Source organism: Lipophrys pholis (assembly GCF_963383615.2).
Source record: "Lipophrys pholis genome assembly, chromosome: 10".
Taxonomy (NCBI): Eukaryota; Metazoa; Chordata; class Actinopteri; order Blenniiformes; family Blenniidae; genus Lipophrys; species Lipophrys pholis.
Window position 1 is genome coordinate 9,366,842 of NC_137640.1, and position 14,112 is coordinate 9,380,953.

The window sequence follows — 14,112 nt, forward strand, 5'->3', positions numbered from 1 at the left end:
GCGACAGTGCCAAGCTTCCGAGTAGTGGCATGTGGCAGGGCCTCAGAGTGGCAGGCTGTTGTGTGTGTGTGCGTGCGTGCGTGCGTGCGTGCGTGCGTGCGTGCGTGCGTGCGTGCGTGCGTGCGTGCGTGCGTGCGTGCGTAGCCGAAATGGGAGCAGGCAGACAGCCCAGTTACACGTTCAACTCTTCTGCTGGGGCCTGTACTTTCTGAAAATAGTGACGGGTGAGTGGTGGAGAAGAGGGAGGCAATGAGGGGGAGGGAGAGGGGGAAAGAGGAAGCAGAGGAAGTGAGATGCTGGCAACAGCACTTTTGTCTGTGGTCACTCGCTGCACGGACTATTAACAAGGAAAGGGCAGGCTAACAATGTGGGGCAACAGAGCAGTCAGTCAGAGCAGTAATGTTAAGAGGAAGCTGATATGATCTCTATGGCTTCCTCTATGAGTCTCTGAGGATTGGCACAAGACTAAACCACAGCCGTAAAACCTTCCTTTGAGGGACAAAACACAGACACCTTTAGGCCAGAGGAGACACCATGTGTGGGATATCAAGAAAAACAAGATATATCTATCGGAGTGTGTGCTCATGTGTGCACAGATGTGTAAACAAGAGATAAATGTCAACATGGCTCAAACAGCTGCATAGCGTACTGATCAATAGCAATTGAGCGTTCAGGAAAACATAATTGAAGCAAAATTACCTGCCTACGACTGCAAATAAAGAACAAGTTGACTCAAAACAGACTTTTCTTTCTTCTACCCTCTCCCTTTTTGAGCCGTCTATATTCCAGAGTTTGTGTCTGGTTTGACTCAGATCGGCAGCTGTGTGAACAGTAGAATCAGTGTACATTGATCCAGCTCATCGTCAAAAAGCCATTATAACTATCATGCTGCCTTGTCTAAGGAAACACAGACGCCAACAGATAAAGATGGTGTCAAACTTTCTGCAAAAGTAGCTCTCAAATGGACAAGGGAGCTTCTGCTGATGTGTGGTTGAAAAGGGGATTAACAGGGACTATGATTTGACCTTTGTTTACATGCCGTTACCATCACAGCGTGTGCACCACAGGGAGAAGGAAGGACCCTCATCATTTAAGCCAGAGGGGTGGTAACTGTTGAAATAAATAAAATGCTGATGCACCACAGGCTCCAACCAATTAAATTAAATGGCCTAACTGGTCTGGTTCAGTGTGGAAAAGGCTACTTTGACTGATATGAGAGGATATAAATTCCTACAGCATCAACATCAGTTGACTTTAATACATGTATGCAGTGCAGAAGACAAATGAGGAATAATAGCAATCAACATTGATCGATATTGATCATTAAGATGTTTTAATAAAAAAATAAAAAATAAACTTGCCCAAACTGTTAGTTGAAACACCAGTCAGGTTACAGGCTGAAAGAAGAAGTTAGTTTTTTTTAAAGTTTGAAAGGCTTTAAGAAATATTTTGATCACAACCACACATTTAAATTGTATAAAAAAAAAAAATTTAAAAGAGCGGCAGGGGCACTAATGGCAACAATTACTAAGGGTTACTCTTTAAACTACAATCTGAAGCAAAAATTTAATTACTGTAGCAACTCCAGATTACCAACAGTATAAAAATACCTGATGAAATAGTGGTTAGCTATATAAAATACATTTTTAATATGAGGTTAAAAAAAAAAAACTCAAAATAACACTAAAAAGATTGTCTAACTGCTGAAATAACCATCTGCTTACATTCAATACACAATGAGATGAGCAGATTATTACTGTGTGTATGTCTAATATAGAGCCTGAGTTAATCTCTTCCGCAGCATGCCGCGAACCTGTTAACCTGCCTTCATGGCAGCCAGAGCTAAGTGGGTTAATTAGCTTTGGTCATTATTTGGACTCATGCTTACTTAACACAGCAAACAAATCAGACAGATTCAACATTTCTTTTTAAGAATAGACGCAAATAAATTGCAGATCTGTAGAATTACTCACAGGGTTCTCTTCTTCTTCTCAGGTTGTCTGCTTTTTAGCCAGCAACATGTTCATTTTTTCATTCCCATTTGAAATGATATGTTTGGAAAGATTATGATCCGTCTTTTTGTCCAGTCATTATACATGATACAAAAGATGCACGAACCAGTTTAACTATTGTCAAAGCATTTGTTGGCCTTTTAACTGACTTTACCCAAAATGATCCGTCCCATGAACATTTACTCAATTAGAGTTTATGCTCCTATACATCAATGAAGAAACATGTGGTATCTGAGTAAAACATCTGTACTTGTACCCATTTCTGTCACTAACACAATAGCACAGCCTTTACCAGGACGAGATGCCGGATGAAGCCTGACACAGCAATACTTTTTAGAGCCATGACAAACTTCATTTACCAAAACACTGTCAATCTGCTCACATTTAGACTTCATGACACATCCCAAATATTTGACCCTGCTCTGATCAAATACAAAGATATAAGGTCTGAAAATGTCTCCAATCACTCGTTGCATTGGATTACAGGCGTACATATTGGCGCCATATAGCAGCTCCTTGCTTTGTTATTATTCATCTGGACACAGTGAGCCTTAAGCCAAACATAGACCGAAAAAAATGTTTCAATGGTAGTTTATGAGGTGGAACGAGATAAGGGGCCCGCAGAACTAAAAGAAAAACTGGAGCTCTACTCTACACTACAGTATTGTCTCACCATTAAGTGAATTCCCTCAACTCAAACCAGATAATGTAAGCAATTACCTCATCTGCCTCAGCCATTATGTCCACCTTCTTGACCCAGACGAGCTGCGCACAAAGCTGTACCTAAAGTCTCTGTAGAGTCTTGTAAAGCAAATGCTTGGTCTGCTTTCTACTGTCAGACTAATATCTGTGTGTATGAATAAAAAGTGTGCGTGACTACGTCTTCAGTAATACAGAGAAGGGGAAAGCTGTACAGTTTGATTTGAGTCACTTTGAACTTGCTTAACAGAGCAAGACTGAGGTAACAGGCTTCCCACACAGCTTAACAAATGATCTGACACACTCACACGGCAGCACGCATGACTTCCTCCAACATGGCACTGCCTTGTCCCAAGGGTCAAATAAATCAGGTAATTACAATTAAAGACATAAGGCCGGAGTATTCAACAACATTTTATTGTCAAATAACATGGGACTGAAAATATAAGCATGACTGCCGATATAATGTTCCCTCATTTACTAAATAAAAGTCACGCAGATTTTTAAAATATATAAAATGTGAAAGGTGTGCATGTTCAAATACAATGCTCAACTTGAGAATAATAAAATAAATTCTACAGATAATAAATCTCAACACATCTTAACAAATGAACAGTTAACTTCTGGAGAAAGTCTCACTCTCTTCGCCATATTCAACTCCCCCATGTTTTTCCTCTGCGAGAAAACCCAGCTCTTGCTTGTCCTGCCAAGATTTTAAAACTGGGCTTAAATGGAGTCAGGGCCATTCTCAGACACATGTGGAGGTGCTCATTGGAGAGCCGGGAACGACATTTAGTTTTGATTATGTTCATCGTGGAGGAAGCTGCCACGCGGTTGTGTGCGGAGCAAAGCATGGTCAAGATGTACAGTATCGGCCTACTTTCTTCAGACCTGGGAAAGTGTCTCAGTGAAAGTGGAAGCATCAGTTCATACAAACTGCTCTTTCAGCAACACATCTGAATAGAGATCAACCAATTGCAACTGGAGAGGCACAACATTTACTTATTTAAAATGCTGTGTGACTTCCTATGAGAATCCCTGACATTCGTGATGAGAAATGGGCTCTTAATGAACATGGTGACTTGCTGAACAAAGCTGAAGCTGTCAGAATGGTTGCCGACGTTTACGATCAGCTTCTTGAGAAAGTCAACAAAAGAAGGTACATTTTGCGGCCCCTGAACCTGTTCCTACTTATTCTCTGTGATCTCATTTCTGATTGGAGTGGGTATGTCTGTTCAAAACCTTTATGCTTTGTCTCATGATGCAATTTTACATCGGTACTTTAAATAAGTGCAACAGTTTCCGAGCAAATGAGCCACACAGGTTTAGTGCTTCTATTGGGAAGTCCATCCATCCATCCATTCATCTTCTCCCGCTTATCCGTTTCATGGGGGTGGCAGTCTGAGCACTGTCACCCAGATCACATTGCACCGATTAAGAACCTTTCCTGCGGGTGGTGAGCCCACGGGAATCTAGTGGGAAGTACCAACAGAAATGACTATTTTCACTGTCAACTTATTATTTTGGAGAGCGCCATTTGGTCCGTATTTTTCTTGAACTTTCTCCGTCTCACGCATCTTTTTCTCTCCCTTTCTCCATCCTTTATCTTTCTTCCCACTCTTCTCATTTAAAACGTTAGCCCTCACATCTGTCTGTGCTGTAGAATCTCAATGTTTAGCCTCTGAATTACAGAGACTGCATTGGCTGCATGGCATCACGTGTGATGACGTTACTTGCATGCAATTGGTCTGTCTTTTTACTCATCCACTAAACCATTATGGTAAAGACTGATAAAGCTGTGCTGATTCAAAAAGAAGCACCCTGCAGGTCTTAAATCATAACTGCTGTTGTGGCTGTAGGTAGATCCAAGTCTGTACGGGACAACGTCTGCCTGCTAGTGACCCTTATTAAAGCATTTCATCTTTAAAAACAGGAGATGATTATAGGTGTATTGACTGGGAGCAAACATTCATAGTGCAGCCACCAACAGAACCACGAGGACACAGGCCTGGGGCCAGTCACAGTTTATGTAGGGCAAGATGAATGCCAAATAGACGCCACTTGTATGGCCTGAATTAACCACTTGTACAGTAGCCTGGAAAAGGTTCACACTGTTAGTCATATTCACTCTTTCACTTAAACATTCCCACATCAATGGCAACAGCTGCCATGCAAGGTGTTTGCACACTATTGGGGGCAACCTTGGGTTCAAGGTCTCGCTAGATGACAGACGCTTCAATACATGTGCAGGCCCAGCAGGGACTTGGAGGAAAATTAGCTCCACCATCTACACCGGCCCCATAAGAGTGATAACCGCCAAGAGTCTGAATTAGTCTGATGAATTAGATGCTTTGAAAATCTGAGAAATGGATGGTAATTTGCCAAAAGACACATCAGCAAATGAATGGCCCTTACCCTTACCAGAACAAACACATCAGTGTTAAATATTGTGACATGCAGGTGGGTTTATTTCAAAGCCGATTTACTAAATGAACACATAAACATTTGCTACAAGACTACGCCCATCCAGCAATTTTCTATCCTGCTTTATCCAGTCTGCACTGGAGTTGATCTCAGCTGACCAAGAGTGAGGAGAGGACACACCCTGGGCAGGTGTGGGCAAACACAGAGAGAGACAAACAATCACACTGGTGACCTGTCCAGGGTGTATCAGGCCCTCGCCCATAGTAAGCTTGGATTGACTCCAGCGCCCATGATTCAGGATTAAGCAATATAGAATATATGTACATTTGAAGAGAACTGAGAACGTTGTTTGAAATATCACTAACTACATTTATTTATTCCCTATGAGATCTACATGATCTATGAGATCGGAGGGATTTCACATTTATAAATTTTACAAACCCAATGAGTAACACAATCTGAAACAGTAAAAGGATGTTTGCAGCTCAGATGATGAAAACATACAAGACACCAATAAGACCCTGTCCGACAATTTCTTTGTCACCTTTGGTCCAGTAGATCACAGAACTATCGCCCTAACCTTGTCAAGACAGACATTACATGCACAGACAGCTGTCTGCTCTGAGAGTTCATAAGGTCAAAGGTGATATGGGAAGATAGAACATGACACCAATACATGCAGTGACCATGGAGAAAACAAGACGAGGAAAAGCAGAAAAATAACGCAACGAAAGATAAACTCAGCAAAACAGAGTACAGGTAGACTTTGTTGAACTACGGCATGGTTGTCTATCCTGCTAAAACGGTTGAGTGTGCACTTTTCCCATCTGATAGCAGCTATGAAAGATTGATTTTTTACATCTTTCTCTCACAAGACAGAACAATGTTACACTGTGTACTTTTTCCAGTTAGGAAGTCTGTGAGAGACGGCGAAAAAGAGAGGGAGAGAGACGGCGAACAGAGCCTGCATCCAATGGATGAAGAGCAACAGCTGAGACCGGAGAAACAGCTGTATCTTTTCAAACCTCTCCCCCCATCCCAGCTCTCCCTGAATGAGCCCCTCTCACCCCTTCTCTGATCCTCCTCTCCCACAGCGCAGTAAGGCCAGGGGCTAGTGTGTGTGTGTGTGTGTGTGTGTGTGTGTGTGCGTGCGTGCGTGTGTCAGACATATAACTGGTCTGTGCCTCTGATCTCTCAGAAGACAAGTACAGGCAGGATCCATGTGCTACTAAACATCCATTCGTTAACTAAAAATAGGAAAGACATTGTTTCCAGCGGCAATGTAATACACACACACCCATTCTTTTCCCAAATCGTTACCACCACCCCCACCTTTGGTTTCCTTTTGTCTTATTGTCAGAATCTGGCAAACTTTCAGATTATCTTCCCACAGGCAAAACAAACTCAAACAGTTAATAAAGTATTCTCATTCTTCCATGCAAAGAACTTACTTCATTAATATGTGACACACATCAGAGTTATTCTCCCTCAACCTGATTTAACAGAATGACTAAATTAGTATTTATTATTATAGAGAGGTATTGACTATATTAATGGAGAGTACATAAACTATAGCAGCGAAAACGACAGCAACAAAAACTGGTGTGCATAACATGACTAGATAATAACAAGATTGAAAGTTGGTGATGTAAAGTGTGTAATTGAGGGCATGTGCTTACACGTCACTGTCTGCAAGTAGAGACCGAACCTGTGGGAAAACCAACAAAGGCAGCAGGAAATGGATCGTCTCAATTACTCACGTCTGAATTGAATCTGTGAGAAGCCACCGAAAAACATATCTGCCTGAGATGTGAACCATTGCCATTTTTTTTTAATTAAAGAGGTATTAAATTATGAACAAAAAGGCAACGGCTAGAACAGGTGAGGAGTATAAAGGGCTTTATATTGATTGTATGCTTATGTTCAAAAAGCCTGCTGTGAGCCTGAAAAGTACAGGTTGGGTTGGGATGGAGGGAGTACAAAAGAAAACACAGAGAAGAGGGGTAAAAAAAAAAAAATTAAAAAAAAAGAGAACATGGTGAAGGAATCATGTTTGTCTGTATGTGATCTATTGTCTTTGGCTAGGTTCCCCGTCGGGTTCACAGATTTCCATGACATAGCCGAGGCTCGGCTCTCAGTTTGAATCCTGAGCCAAAACACTCAGGGTTCAGACAGATAGATGATGCCGTGTTGCAAGACCAAGAGTCGTCTCAAGCACTGATACAGTCCGATGGAACAGGACAACATGCAGGGGAAGTGGAAGGGTGAGGCTCCTGTCTGTTTATATTCAATCCAGCCAGGGGGATACTACATCTTTGTCCTTAGAACAAAACATCTCAAAAACAGTCTAAACACGAAGTCTACGGTTTTGAAAATCTGAACATTTCACTGAAAGCATGAGCACACATGCTGATCACATGTCGGAGGAGAAACAATCACAAAGCTTGTGCATGAATCTGATTATCCTTCTAATGATGAGATTGACCGGATATATTTTGATTTCATGGCTATGAACTCCCTATAAATTGTGCTATGAGAGGGAGCTTCTGTCCTTTCTTCTCACATGACTTAAGCTTTTAATATCCAGTTGTTATCTAAATATGTATGTCTTTGACGATGCATAAGACAAAGGTTTGAAATGCTGGTGAATCCTATCACTCATTTGATAGTTGTAGAGCAGAAGTCCTGTGGGTAACAATCCAATAACATCCCCGAGGCCAGACTGGATCCTCTGGCAGGCCGGTTTTGGGCCATGAACCATATATTTGTCACCGCTATAAGCTCATCTAACTCCACCTGAAACATTCACTGTATTTAAAAAAGGACCTCAATGAGTCAGATTAAACTTTGTGGTCATGAAAATCAATGCAAAGCCAGTATGAGATTGTACATTTACTCCTATTATTAATTTATATACAATTAAAGCACACCGTGTTTGATATTCACCCGTGTGTTTTTTCTTGTGCCTCCCCGATCATTCAAATGGGTGCGTCACCGGGTGCATGAAGGACACGCTCCCTCCCATCGGAGGGGCACAGCTCAAGAGCGTGGTGGAATAAATATGCCATGTTCAAACTTTTGGTCAAAACATGTTTTTCACCATAAAAGGTCTGAGGGTTATTGTTGTGAGACGTATACGTGCCAAAACCTGACAATTGGAACTACAGAAAAATGGGCATTTAAATGCATCCAAATTTGAAGGTTCACATCAGAAGACCAAAATACTTCCCTAAGATCACCCAATGATTTCTGTCAAAATATATAAACTATATAAAACTTTCAACTCTCTTGTCAACAGATTCAATCCTAAAACGCTTTAAGTCTTGGGGTTGGCTCAATGTGTCAGGTGAAACAAGACTATAGTGGCTGCCATTATGCACACCTTGAAAGCTTTTACTAGCTGTCCTTAAACTTTTGAACTCAAACACCTACACCTTTACACAGCAGCCTCGGCTAAGACCCATCCATGGGTGAGCTGGGGTAACAAACATACTGCAGGGAATAGTTGACAGAACAAGGAGGTCATGTCAAAAAAATTGATATTTCAACACTGGTGGTAAAGATGGCATGTGCCTCAAAATGTTGATGAGACAGCCAAATGCTGGACTTAAAACTAATACGAGGATGGTTAATTTACAACGTAAGCGCTATAATAATTTCATTAGACTTCACTGTCATGAGACGCGTTGCTAAACTTAATAATGCATGCTGCGCCTGTACCAAGCAGCTTATTTAATACCGTTTCCACCTTCAGCTTTCAAATAATACAGAACAGCATCAACTGGCTCATAAGGCAGCAAGTTATTCCCTTCCAACGAATGGCAGTATGAGTGAAAGAGCAAAGTAAGGCAGATGAGGTCAGGATAGATGTAGGCAAGGCAAACTTATTTATAGAGTAGCATTGAGACACAGTGTTTCACAAAGAAATAAATTAAAGCAAGGCGATTAAGAATTTTAAGCGATTAAGAAATACATTAAAAGCTCTCACACAAACCTTTTTCCATCTAGACTTTCTTGCTTCATCCCACTCTTTTTCCTCATCTGACTTCAACCCTCTCTGCTCCTGCTGTGTTTAACCCTTTCTCGGAATCTGGAGTCCTCCCTTTTCACGTTCTTTAGACCGCTATACAACACTTCCTCTATCAACCCTGGTTGGTGCACTATCTATTCCTTTTCGACTTAAGTGGAGCAACCTCAACCCAGTAGTTAAAAATTCAGTCTCAGCACAGTCAGAGAGCCTGGATGTGTCCAAACTCACTGTTGGGAGTAACCCAACTTTGTCTCCTGCACTTCCCCACCCCAGAAAATCACTATCTTAAGAAGGTTAAATAGTGAAACAACACTAGTGATGTAAAATGATAAAGCAGCAATATTTACAAAAAGAAAAATAAGAACAAACACAAGAAAGAAGTAGGAAGCTGGTATTGATCTTTTAGTGAATGTAGTATTTCTTGATGCAGCATAAAGGATCCTGCCTGGTTATTGGAAAAGTGAAACAAGGCAGGACTAAAATAGTATCAGATCCCACTCACAACAAGAAAGAGAAACTCAGAGCAAGCGTTACACAGAGAAAAGCGTCAGGGAGAGAGGTATACAGGAGTCCACTGATTGTGCAACTCGGTGTGTGAGCCACTCCCAACAACATTTAACTTTGAGTTAAAAATGCTCTCACAGACGTGCGCGCATGTGTGTTTTACAGGGATTCAGCCATCAGCCAGGAGAGACACCGTTTCAGTACAGGGCTGTCTGACTGTGGCCTCTACGTCTCCCAAACACGCGCTGCGATTACAACACAGCAGGAACCACATGCCAAATACCCTCACAACAATAAGAAGAGACAGTTTTGCACCACTTCCTCAAACGCTCTCCTGTGTACAACATAAAAGGCGTGTTGCTCAACCTACGCAGTGAACCATACTGCCTACCTCTGAGATTTCTGAAGTGAAAGCTGGGCCGTGCATTATCCCAGAGTCTTATCTTCTTCTTGCACACGGTCCACTAGTCAGGTGACAGCCAAGCTTGTTTCTGAAACACCCACTTCAACAAACTGCCGGCAACATTAGAAGCACGTCACGTTCTTTAAGTCCTTATCAAGCACTCCATCATAGGCAATACTGCTGTCACTGTTCAAAAACAGCTTGTCAAGTGGATAGGCCCGTTTTCTCACACCGAATGGCTACAGAGCTGAGGCCGAGGAGGCATCAGAGGAGGAGTGTGACGACATGTGACTTTGCAGTTCCATCTGTGCTGAATGGATGTGCCAGACATACGCATAAAGTTACCCTAGCAACCGAGCAAACAGCGCCGGTTGGAGGTCACACAGACACAAATCTCAGTGCAGCCAAAAAAGCTTCAATAGTGAATATAAAAGTCACTAGAAGCCTGTGAAATGACTGCTCCCGAAGCCATACTCTATACAATATCACACAATGGAGAATCCTTTTGTGAGAACCATGTGGTGAACATGATGTAATGTGGAGCAGAGTAACACAATCTGAGAAAGACCAGGGGTAGCAATTGATGACGCAGAAGCCCTCCAGTGTTTTATCCCTTTCTCTTGTAAACACACGGCTCTGATTCTGAGAAGGGAGTTTCATTTCACACACACAAACACACAGATGTAATCTTTAACTAATCACATTTGCAGGCCTTGGACAGAGCAGTTACACCATGGGGGTGAACAGATGGGCCCACATACATGAAGCATCTTTGTGATTAGGTAGGCCCAAGAAGGTGGAGGTAATGGGGAAGGTTCCTAGAACGTAGCTGGGGCTCAAATCGTGCCCCCCACCTCGACTTAAACTAAACTTGTAACCTTGTTGTAGCAACCGTCATCATGTGGATGATGCAAACTAATTAAGAATACAACTGCTATACTAACCAAAAAGTCCCGTTCAGCAAACCTTCCAGGCGTTTACAGTTTCTGTTGGCAGCCAACAAATATGCAACATGACGTCTTTGTGTACAGTAGAGAATGAGAGATGGGGGAAAGGATTGATTCTAAAATACACAATGTTGAGTGCTGCATTTGTAAACAGGCCTGCAGATGGGAGTTGTGTCACTTAAGACCAGTGCAAAGCTCCCTGCAAGATAGAATACTGAATCAACTGTATTTCATTGGATTACAAACTAAACTCTGATACTTGGACTAGGTTTCAGATGCAAGCCATATAATAGCAGGAAATCTGGATGGATGGATGATATTCTCCAAGCCATTTTCATCACAATTCACTTGACAAATGTATCAATTGAACTGTTAAAGACAACTAATAAAAACAAACAAGATTGTTCCAGTCTTTTCTGCAAAACAGGACACCACAGCACTGCAGAGGCGTGCTAGTCATGAGCGCGAACCGGTGACCTCTGGGTCACAAGTTAAGTGTTGAGAACAGCAGCTCCACACAGCCACACTAAATATCGATATGGAACATTCCTTGCAGTCCTTCAAAAAGACATGCAGACCTGAGCAGCAGCGAGGACACTGAGCAAGCTGGACAGGATCCTTGAGCAGAGGGAGGTTTTCTTCAAGTGCAATTTGATATGAAAAGATCAGCAGTTTATATACTTACTGACATCAGATTCTAAACACAAACCATCACAGCTTCATCTGGCCCAACACTTTCGTCATGGACTAAATCCTGTTTGGCATGTTTGTAATGATAATAATTCTGTATTAAAGTCATAATATTAGTCCTAACTACATCAACCTGAAGAGTAAGTAGACTGTTGTGGACGTCCTTGGTGTGTTTTCCCTAAGAGACACCAGCCAGTTGAACGTGTGCGACATGTGTCCACCCACAGGTGACAAAGTTTGCTTTATTTATTCATTTCATGACATCAGGGTGGACCGCCGGTGCCCTCTCTTTGCCAGACTTCTACCTAAGCCCACACCGCTGGAAGTTAGATTAGGCTCCAGCCAAAACCAGATATAGGCCACGAGCTGTTCGCTGTATTGTTCGTGGGTGAACCCACGCCACACCCAAGCACTCCCCGGAGGGTGAGCTGTGCAGGGGGTTCACCGCCAATGAGCGATCCGGGAGCGGAGCGCCCGCACTGGGGCACGGCTGCAAAGTGAGCTGCGCGGGGCGAAACGGCACCAACCGGCGACACAAACACCCTGGTCCCGAAATAGAAGCTTAATGTGCAGCGACTGAAGCCAACAAGAGTGGGAATCACGAAACGCAGCCTCGCGCCCTGCCCACACTCCCCTCCACATCGCAGCAGGTCTCTCTCCTCGCTAAACTAGCTCGACTCCTCTAGCATTGCGAAGGGAGCGCATGATTTATGATCGCATCCAACTCCGCGGTGCCTCTCCTCGCCGGCGACCCCGGTATTCACGTGGGAGGCGGATAAAAACCTAATCAAGGGCTGAATACACCATCAGCAACGTGCGGTCTACATTTCAGCATCCCGGAACCCGGGTGTCCGGGGCCCAAGCTTATCGCTTCTGATAACGTCTCCGTGGCCCTCATCCTGCAGCTTGGACGCCGATTGTAGTGCGATGAAGGCGCGTCCTGCGTTTGAAAACAAACACACCCAGCCATCTTAGCGCTGCGCTAGCTAGCTTCCGCCGAGCTAAATCGGGGGGGTGGGGGGGTTCTCCTGCGACGCGATAACAAACTTTAGTCCTGTGACGTCGCGCGACTCACCGAAGTGCTCCGTTGTCCTCTTTGTCCGTCCGGGTATTCCAGCGGGCACATGAGAGGACGACACACGGCTTGACTGCTCGCAGGCGGACGCTCGGGGCACGACGCTGCGCCTCTCAACAGCTGTGCTGTGTTTTGAATGAGGGCTGAGCGGAGGAGAGGCACGGCAGACGGGCGGAGCTTCAGCCCGCACATCAACCCACTAAACCACACCAGGGTTCACTTTTAGCCACTTCGTGCAGGCGCGTTGTAAACGTTGATATATCTGACGGGGTCGGTAAAAAAAAAACCCAAAAAAAACAAACAAACAAATGTGACAGCTGGGACTCCTGCTCGTCTTGTCTATTGTGGCACCGGGCTTCAGGTTAAAGTGCCCGGTTCGGTTTGAAAAAGGGCGCAAAGTGCTCACGTGTGTTTACGACACCCTCTTGCGGTCGTGTGTGAGTACTGCGTGTGAGAAAGTGAAGTGAACCGTCAGTGGAGTTCGCACTTTGTCCTCCTCAGGATGAGCGCGTCCTCCGGGACCTGGGTCCGCAACCTTCATTACCAAAAGAGACGTTTCATTGGACTTTCCACCACCTAGAATTTTAGTTTTTCACCTTAACCTAAAGTGAATGTCAAAAATCATGTAAATAAAATAGCTTTATTGCATTCATGTTTCATTGCTACGATTTATATACGTTTTGGGGTTATTTGGTTTCAATTTGAGCAATTTCTCTTTTTTTTAATGAGATTATTCCCATTTTAGCAATTTTACGCTTCTTGGCTATTCTAGCCAATTTAGCTATTTTAAATAGCAAAATGAATAGTATTTATATTCATTGTCCATTTCCTAATAGTCATAACAGCTTTATCCATGTTAGCAATTCTAATCTGTGGTGATTTCCGCATTTTGATTAGTTTGATCTATTTTATCCTTAATTTTTTATTATTTTTTGGCTATACTGGCTGTTTTAGCCATTTTACCTTCTTTCGCTGTTTTCAGCCAGTAGATTAGACTGTTGTTGGTTTTTTTTAAAACATAGTGTGTATGCACATAGAAATAAAAATCAGAGCAAAATGTTTATTCACATAGAATTTTCCGAATGTTTCAGAGAGCCACTATGGGGAGCTGAAGAGCCACACTTGTCTCCAGAGCTGCAGGTTGCAGATCTCTGCTCTATACCATCCCAGTGTAGGTTTACTATTTTACCAGAGGGTCAGTCAGCGACCTTCACGATCAAACTGAGGAAGGCACATTTCTGAAACAAGTCAACCGAAAATGCTTTACATCATCACGCCTTAAGCAAAACAATATGAGAACAGTGAGAAACCACCAAAAAAGAAAAACA

General features: G+C 43.0%; 1 protein-coding gene across 2 annotated transcripts in view; it reads right to left on the minus strand.

Moving 5' to 3' along the window:
- ralgps2 (Ral GEF with PH domain and SH3 binding motif 2) overlaps positions 1 to 13,048 on the minus strand; it is a 74,124-nt gene extending 61,076 nt beyond the window's left edge. For both annotated transcript variants that reach the window (XM_080473266.1, XM_080473267.1), the window contains exon 1: positions 12,785 to 13,048. The gene's annotated coding sequence lies outside the window, so the exon portion shown is untranslated. The remainder of the gene's footprint in view (positions 1 to 12,784) is intronic.
- Positions 13,049 to 14,112: the final 1,064 nt, after the last annotated feature.